Source organism: Oreochromis aureus, linkage group 23 (genome assembly GCF_013358895.1).
Source record: "Oreochromis aureus strain Israel breed Guangdong linkage group 23, ZZ_aureus, whole genome shotgun sequence".
Classification (NCBI taxonomy): Eukaryota; Metazoa; Chordata; class Actinopteri; order Cichliformes; family Cichlidae; genus Oreochromis; species Oreochromis aureus.
This window is the reverse complement of record NC_052963.1, coordinates 8847501-8857264: the sequence shown is the minus strand read 5'-3', so window position 1 is coordinate 8857264 and position 9764 is coordinate 8847501. Positions and strand designations below refer to the sequence as shown.

General features: G+C 36.1%; 1 long non-coding RNA gene across 2 annotated transcripts; it reads left to right on the top strand.

The window, feature by feature from the left end:
* Positions 1-1093: 1093 nt before the first annotated feature.
* On the top strand, positions 1094-6668 carry LOC120436133. Of its 2 annotated transcripts, none has more exons than XR_005610171.1 (5): positions 1094-1411; positions 5310-5369; positions 5467-5557; positions 5724-5880; positions 6518-6668. It is a non-coding gene; the product is annotated as an uncharacterized LOC120436133 (long non-coding RNA). The 2 variants fall into 2 exon arrangements; XR_005610170.1 differs by lacking the exon at positions 1094-1411 and adding an exon at positions 5016-5119.
* Positions 6669-9764: the final 3096 nt, after the last annotated feature.

The following is a 9764-nucleotide window of genomic DNA, read 5'->3' as shown; positions in this document are numbered from 1 at the left end:
TTTAACAAGGACTCTCCATTTTGTTGTTTCTCCAGTGAGTGATTCAAACCGCACTGTAAAAAAGCAGCAGTGGTTTGTTATCTGCTCGGTGACACTCAAAATGTTCCTCAGCTAATTTTCAACTGGAGGCAAGAAAAACATGGAAATATCAGTCCATCTGTTGCATATCACCAATGATTAATCCAAATATAGACAATAACACAAATATATGTAATTTTGAGTAGCACAACTCCTTAAGATAACTTGAATGCAGATTATATACACTGTAACAAAAGTCAGTAAAATATACAGCAAAACACCGTCAAATTCCAACGGTAATGGAGCGTAAAACCAAAAACTTCCTTTTACTGTATTAAATAGATTGAATAACCGTTAATTGTGAGACTGGATAAAACTTTGTTTTTTACTGTAATAAAATGTTGAAATTATAAATATTGTCTGTGAAAACAAATAAATATGCATACATTTTACAATTAAATATTGTAATGTTGAAAATGTCTGAAAAACTTAGATTTTACGGTATTATTTGAGTAAAACTACATCTTTTGGGGTTGTGCACATTGGAATTCACAGTATAAAGCTGTAGATTTTAAGCAAACAAAACATTCATTTTACAGAAGCAAGATGTTAAAAATAGGGTCCACCGTAATAATACAACCAGTAAATACCATTAAAAAAAAAAAAAAAAGCAAATATCAGCAGTGAAAGACAATAAAATTGATAGTATTTTTTTTTATTTTAAAATTCAGATACTGATATACAGATTAAAAGTTAGGCCTGCAGTATATCATTGTTAACCTTCTGATAAAAAAAAAATCAACAGCAAAAGAAGATGTTAAAAATAAAGTTCATGGTTGTGAATAAAATTGATTTCAATAATCTTTTTAATTATTATTTTAAAACAACTTTATGTTGTTGTGTTTCACGCCATATTATCAGACCACCTTAAGTGGGTCCGCCTTAAATTTTGAGTTTGTGTGATCGCTGTTGATTGGTAGCTAAACTGCTGGTAAACTGTGTACAGACGTTTTACGTTCGAATTGCAGAGAAAAAAAATTCTGGTAGCAACATTGTGCAGTATGAGCGAACCATTTCACCAAAAAAGGGGAAGCAAGGCAAGACGTGGCTGCAGCGGTCTGCAGACGTGACTTCTGATCAAATTCGAATCTCCTCCTAAAGAAACAAAGAGCGACATTACATTGCGGGATGACGTCACCTGAAAATGACCAATAGCGCGGCGCGCTGCTGAGCTGTGTGCCAACCGCTCTTTTTTTCATGCAGGAGACTCAAGTTGGCTTCGCTAACGGACACAGTTTTGAACTCATATATTAGCGCCATTTATTGCTGCTTGGACCACAGCATCTTCCGAATTTGTAGACATCCTGGCAGCTTACAATTAGTTCGAGGTGAGGTGAGTACATGCAACTTCAAGTTATCTCTGTTATAAAAATCCACCAGCCCAGCGTTTTATAGATAATTTTAGCAGTTCGTTTTTATGAGTGAGGTTGTGAATTTAGTTAGCATTTGTGAGTTGAGTTAGCATTAGTGTCACGAGGGAAGCATTGCTCTGGATTAGTTTCTGTGTTTGGCGTGCTTATATGGGCAGAAATCTGTGCCATCAGAAACTGAATTTGAATAAGTTAAATTTGAATTTGAATTACTCGGATTGAATCTGAATTGTAACTTGAATGAAAGCTTTTGAAAACTGAATTTGAATTAGTCTAATTTGAAATTGAATTTATGGTTTGAAAATGAATTGATTTGCTTTGAAACTGCATTTTATCCTTTAAAAATTCAGCTCTCGAATAATTTCAGATTCACTTCTCACCATTCAGTTTCAGTTCTACAATTCAATTTCAGTTCCAAAATTCAGTTTTTTGGGACTTACATCCGGTTCCGGTTCAAGCGCAGATTAATAGAACTACAGACTGATAGCGTTACTGACGGAATCTACAGCGTCTTGAGCTGAATTAAGACTTCAGAAGTCATTCGTCATGTCGAATGACCAGCGGATAAACTCTCAGGTTGGTAATAAATGTATTACATGTATAAGAACAAGTGTCATGTTAACAAATGATAGCCGTACAGTAACCTTTATGCTTATTGTAGCTGCTAGCTAAAAACGCTAATTTAGCGTAGTTTGCCCTGGATTCAGCTTTGACAAACAAATATGATCGACTGTTTCTAGTAGAATTCCAAAGTTGTCATCTTGTACCCTGTCAGAGCCCTGTATGCTTGCAGAGACCCCACAGTAAGGAAACATGCAAAACGCTGTCCAAACCTTTGTATTTGAGCTTTATTTATGTCTTACACAGCATCCCAACTCTTTAGCGAACTTAATAACTTTAGCTAAAGTGAATAGTTAGTCTAATTCATTAGTGCAGCATTACTGGATCACCTCTGTTTGAAGTAATAAAATATGATATACAACTATCACTGTGTTTAACTACCATGATAATTCTTAGGGTACTGAGTGCATGCTTAATTAGTTGGGGTTTTTTTTAACATACTGCTCCATTGCTATGTTTGACAGGCTGAAGTTGTCGGGTCACCTCCTAAATCGACCATCTTTTACAGGTGTTTTGTGCCAGAAATGGAGTGTCCACTGAAGACTGAAGATACTGAATCTCTACGCCGTGCCATTGATCCCTCCTGTGCCTTCATCTAGACAAGAGACATTAACTTAACCACTCTCACATGCTCTGTACCTACATCACCTTCCCTGACAGTCGTAGCTTGGCTCATCTGAGGGTGAAATTATAAGAATGTGTTATTTTGCAAAGTGCTCTCTAGGGTTCCTAAATAAAATATGGCATTGAGGTCATTTCTTTTGAATTAATCCTTCTTCTGAAATATAAGAACCTCTCCTGGTTTAAATGGCACTTTCTGTTCCTTACTTCCTGTTCCACTCCCAAACCCAAATAGATGCTGACACAGTAACATGGGAGAGAAGCTGGAAAGGACTACTACAAATAAACCCAATGCCTAACAATGAAAAATGTAAAATAAGAACAATAATAATAATAAAGATAAAAGATGAAGTAACAAGTTTTTTGTTTTTTGTTTATTCCAAATGATCATCCAGATGTCTGTGACATGTGATGACAAACACCATAATGGAAGGCCTTTGTCATCACATGCTTAAACTCAGCATATATTTTTGCATATGCTGAACAGGCAGTCAGACATGCTGTAACTGTGGGGTAGAAAACTGCATGAACACCATACAGCAGGGGTCTCAAACTCCAGTCCTCGAGGGCATGGAAAAGTTGCATGACACCGGCCCTCGAGGACTGGAGTTTGAGACCCCTGTCATATTCCATATGACAGGTGTGGTTGAACTTCATGGAGACTCTGAAGTTTCTCTTCTCTTCTGGCAGGACAGGAATGTGGCTTTGTCCTGTGAGCCACCGTAAGGATGTACTTAAGAGTAGAACTGGACTGTCACCGGCCTCAGGCTCTTCACCTTTTCAAAGACAAAGCAGTCATTTAGATAAAATATTAGATATTGTTTACCTGTAAATGCACAAAGAGAATTTAGAAATGTAATTATTGTCAAGAGTGAACAAGCACTGATAGTGTAATTTACAGCTGTGGCCAAACGTTTAGAGAATGAGAAGTGTTGTTTGTTTATTTACAAAGTTTGCTGTTTCAGTGATAGTTGTATATCATATTATATCACTTCAAACAGAGGTGATCCAGTAATGCTGCACTAATGAATTAGACTAACTATTCACTTTAGCTAAAGTTATTAAGTTCGCTAAAGAGTTGGGATGCTGTGTAAGACATAAATAAAGCTCAAATACAAAGGTTTGGACAGCGTTTTGCATGTTTCCTTACTGTGGGGTCTCTGCAAGCATACAGGGCTCTGACAGGGTACAAGATGACAACTTTGGAATTCTACTAGAAACAGTCGATCATATTTGTTTGTCAAAGCTGAATCCAGGGCAAACTACGCTAAATTAGCGTTTTTAGCTAACAGCTACAATAAGCATAAAGGTTACTGTACGGGCTATCATTTGTTAACATGACACTTGTTCTTATACATGTAATACATTTATTACCAACCTGAGAGTTTATCCGCTGGTCATTCGACATGACGAATGACTTCTGAAGTCTTAATTCAGCTCAAGACGCTGTAGATTCCGTCCAGTAACGCTATCAGTCTGTAGTTCTATTAATCTGCGCTTGAACCGAACCGGATGTAAGTCCCAAAAACTGAATTTTGGAACTGAAATTGAATTGTAGAACTGAAACTGAATGGTGAGAAGTGAATCTGAAATTATTCGAGAGCTGAATTTTTAAAGGATAAAATGCAGTTTCAAAGCAAATCAATTCATTTTCAAACCATAAATTCAATTTCAAATTAGACTAATTCAAATTCAGTTTTCAAAAGCTTTCATTCAAGTTACAATTCAGATTCAATCCGAGTAATTCAAATTCAAATTTAACTTATTCAAATTCAGTTTCTGATGGCACAGATTTCTGCCCATATGCTTAATTCGCTAGGGAGGAATTACCAAAGTACATGGAGTTATGTTAACCTGTAATTTCCTTGGTAAGGTAGTTCAGTCATCAAGGGGCTACGTGATTTTTTTTGGTCAAAACCCATCATGTCTCAAGCTAGTACTCTACCAGGATGCCTTTGAAGTCGTTAACCCTTTAGGCTCTGCAAGGACAAAACACAAGGTATTATTTGTATATGCATCAGTGGCAAACTTGCCACTTCATGTACGCTCAGACACAGATCACATGTCTCTTGTCTTACTGTGCAGGGAGAAAGATTTTAAAGAGTTTGGTCATGCTAATGTGTTCTCTGAATTACTGGCAGACTTGAAAGAATTGGAGGACAGTGGGATTGTTGCATCAGATGAAACTAGAGTCAAAGGAACTTTGTTTTGCATTGCTGGTGATAATCTGGGTTCTCACTGTATTGGTGGCTTCACTGAAAACTTTAGTTCTTCAAAGTACTTCTGCAGGTACTGCCTGATAACGAAATCTGAATTTCAGGTGCTGACCCAAATCTGTGTGGACCAGAACGTACCAAAGAGAACTACAACTCTGCTGTTGATCGCCTCCAGATTGACAATACACCAGACGTCGAAGGAGTGAAGTTCAGGTCAGTGTTCAATTCACTGAAATACTTCAACGTTTGTATGCCAGGCTTGCCACCATGTCTAGGTCATGATATCTTTGAGGGAGTAAACAGATTCAAGAAGATATTTTACACATTTCTTTGTTGTCTGTCTCTAAATCTTATTTTGTCTTTATTATGATTAAAAGGTTTGTTTTGTTCCTGCCCTTTTCAGACACTGAATTTGAGCAGAAACCATAAGGATACTCAAAGGACCTGTGACTCTCAGGAAATGGTGAGATTTCAGGTCATAATCTTTTTCCTTTTTTTTTTCCATTAAATTCATTTTCCTTTTTCCCTTTACAATATTGCTGTTTTGTTTTTGTAAACAGCATCAAATGAGAGGGACAGATGAAACAGTTTCAAGACAATGGCAGGAAAAACATGCTGAAGATTGAAACAAACCTTGGCTGGAAATATTTGGTATGTGTTTTACCGTAAATCAAATTGTTGAAAAACATTCAGCTACACTGCAACACAGGGAAACTTGATTTGCACTTATTTTGTTACTTTAATTTCTTGTCTCATTATTTTTGTCAGTTATTATTGTTTATGGTGTATGCCCTTCTTGTTTTCTTTCTGAATGCAGAAGGTATCTAGCCAGTCCACAATGAAAGCTTCGTTGCACCCCATGAGTCTTCTGGCAGAAATGATGGCGCCTGTATTCTTTGGTTTCCTAAACATCACACCCTGCCTGTTTATACGAGGCTCTTCAATTAAGTCTGCACCCAAAGATTCAATAAGAGGTAAGCAGTGGTATTATTCAAGTTTTGCTAAAGAAAGATGGACAGGAGACACTAATCTTAATCAGCCGAGCTCAGGTTCATGTCCAGGTGAGCAGTTTCATACGCTATAAAATGTAGATTGAATGATAGGTCTCATCACCATGCATTCAGCCATTAACTTCAAGTTCTATGATAAATCAATAGAAAACTTAAATACGTTTTCCAACAAATTATGATTGTGATTAGGGCTGCGTTGTCTATGTATCACTTTTACATAAGTAGATTTAAAGGATAACTATTGCCAAAACGCAACCTGGGCTGTTTTTTTTTTTTTTACTGTATCGATTTTGATGCGCTCAAATTTATGCACCGCCCCCTAGTATTCCCATTCACTGGCTATTGACCACAAAACAAAATCACGGTCAATCTCAAAAACGGCTTGTTTGTCGTAATTATGCTTTTAGATATATGTTTGTCTCGTTTACAGTAAAAAAAAAAAACAGCCCAGGTTGCATTTTGACAATAGCTATCCTTTAAGAACTGTATATTTTACACTTAAGAAATCATTTATCATTAGATCTGTTTTTGGCAGCACGTTTTGTTCATTTCTGTGCATTTTGCTCAAGCACTGATCAAACTTTGTCCATTTTTGCTGCAGAGGGGATCCTGCCAGTCCAAAGTGAACTCCTGATGGACATTGAAGTACTCCTGCAGAGCTTGTATCTTCGACACCATGCGCATTAGAAACTCCACTGAGTCCTTTCCTTCACCAAGGCAGGACCCAGTGACTCATTACTGTTGATAGGTCAGGGCAGGTAATATTTTGTTTCATGTTTATTCATTCCTCTATGGATTACCAGCCATATATATGGACACATGCTGTATTCTCAAGATCTATGCTGTTTTGTAGGAATAGAGAAATGATATGTTTAGTCTGTTTTCAAATAGTATGTCAAATTTTCTCATTGTTTATCAGTAATATTCACTACCTTGGCTATATATGAGCATCTTTAGGTTTTTCTATATTTAGCGGTTGCAAATGTAAAATGTACGGTAAACCATTTATGTTCCTCATATTGTACTGTATTTTTAGCGGTAAAATACCGGCAGCTGTGGTAGCCAGGAATTTACCGTAAAATGTATCTGGTCAAAATAAAATGCTGTAATTTGTTATACAATTTCACTGTGTTTTTTACTGTCAAAGGTTTTAATAAGGTTTAACATATTTCTGTTATTTTTACAGTTATTTACAATAATAGGGTCTATCCTATTACTGTTAAATTAACAACAACAATTACTGTAAATATTATTATATCATAACCTTTTTTTACTGCAAATATCCGTAAAAAGCTATGGAAAGTTGCATTTTTACATTAAATTGCTGTATAATTGACAAATATATTTGTTTTTTTCTATCATGATTTTGGTAAAATAATACGTTGTCTACCTTAAAATTTAGGGTTACAAAACCAGTATACCGTATTGTCTTTTACAGATTCCACATTTTTTTCACGGTATATTCCTGGCTACCACAGCTGCCGGTATTTTACCGTAAATTTGACAGTTTTTTTTTTACAGTGTAGTTTGGTCGGATGAGGCTGATGTAGAAAAGGCCAACCCTTCATGCTTATGCTGATTTGTTGAGGTAACAGGTTCATTTTCCCATTCTTTCTTTGTTTTCTTTAACATCTTGAATACAAATTCCACAGCAAAGATTATTTTATTGTGAAAAATGCATTTTACAGTGAACAGTTTTGTCATGAAACGCTGTGTGGCAGGCAGGAATTGGACCCAAAATGCAGGCTCTTAGACACAAGGGATGAACTCAAAACCACAGCTTTATTCACGGGCTGGGAAAGCATACAAAGTAAACTAAACTAAACTAAACTAAACTGGGGAATAACACACTAAACTTACAGGGAGACACCAGGAGATCCACACAGCATGAGGGACGACGTGACACTGACTCAAAGAAACACGGGGTTTAAATACACTGGGAAGTAACGAGGGGAATGAGACACAGAAGGAGAGCACAGCTGGAAGAAATCAGGACTGACGAGACAAGGAAGCAAAGCAGGACACATTCACATAAGACACGGACCTTCAAAGTAAAACAGGAAGTATGACACAGAGACGCGAACTTGGCACAGTGGAGACAGCAACTAAAAAACACAGAGGCAGAGGTCTAAGAACCAAAATACACAGAGGGATACTAAGCTTGGAACACAAGAAACTAGACTCGAGGGAGTAACAAAAGACCAACCATGAGAACAAAATTCATAATACAGAGTGACAGAAAACAAGAAACTCAAACATGCAAAGACACAGACTTACACAGAACTGAGGGGACACAGAAACATGAAGGGCAAGGGATCAAAACTAGAAACCATAAAACAACTCACAAGTAGAATAATACAAAAACCTTGAAGAACTAAACACGCTGGGTCAAGAGACCCAGGACCCTGACAAGTTTAGAAAAAACAGAACTAAATAAAAACCAATCTATTGTTATATTTCTGCAAAAAACAATGGATTTTGAAATATGATTGTCACGGTTCTGGGTCATTTTGACCCAGCTTCTTCAGTTCTTTATATTTTGGTATGTTTCTATAGTGTGGTTTATTGTTCTAGATTAAGTGCAGCGTCTTCTGCCTCCTTGTAAGTTGTTTCTGGTTTCCTGTTTTACTTTGGAGGTTCGTGTCTGGTGTCAGTGTATTCTGTTTGCTTCCCTGTCTCGTCAGCTGTGATTTCTCCTGGTGTGTTCCCCTCCTGTGCCTCATCCCTTGATTACTGCCGTGTGTATATTAGCCCTGTGTTACCTTTGTTCTCTGTCGTATCGTTGATGTCTACTCACCTTCAGTCTGCACTCTGTTTTCCGTCCGTGTGTATCTGCCTATTAGCTTGTATTTCTCCCAGTTTAGTTTGGTCCACTGTTTACTGGCAACCTGCTAATAAAGCGGTACTTTGAGCTCTACCTCGTCTCACTGAAACCTGCATTTTGGGTCCTCCTCTCCTTGCCTGCCGGTACGCGAACATGACAATGATAGCTATAAACAAACCATATTTGTTGATATATAAATGAGTTTTATATATATGAGTTATATATAACTCATATTTATAAAACTCATTCATATAGTAATACATGCAATAATGTATATATATATATATATATATATATCTATATCTATATCTATATATATATATATATATCTATCTATATATATATATATATATATATATATATATATATATATATATATATATATGTGTATATATATGTATATGTGTGTATATATATATATATATGTGTATATATATATATATGTGTGTATATATGTGTATATATATATATATATATACATATATATATATACATATATATATATATATATATATATATATATATATATATATATATATATATATATATGTGTGTGTGTGTGTATATATACAGTTAAGCCCATAATTATTCATACCCCTGCCAAATATTGACTTAAAGTTACTTTTGTTCAATATGCAAGTTCTTTTTGAGCAGAAATGACACAGGTGTCTCCCAAAGATAATAAGACGATGTACAAGAGGCATCATTGTGGAAAAAAAAATATTTCTCAGGTTTTATTTATATTTTAGCAAAAAGTATCGTGTCCAGAATTATTCATACCCTTCTCAATAATCAATAGAAAAAAGCCTTTATTGGCTATTACAGCAATCAAATGCTTCCTATAATTGCAGACCAGCTTTTTGCATGTCTCCACAGGCATTTTTGCCCATTCATCTTTAGCAATGAGCTCCAAATCTTTCAGGTTGGAGGGTCTTCTTGCCATCACCCTGATCTTTAGCTCCCTCCACAGATTCTCAATTGGATTCAAGTCAGGACTCTGGCTAGGCCAAAGCAAGACGTTACT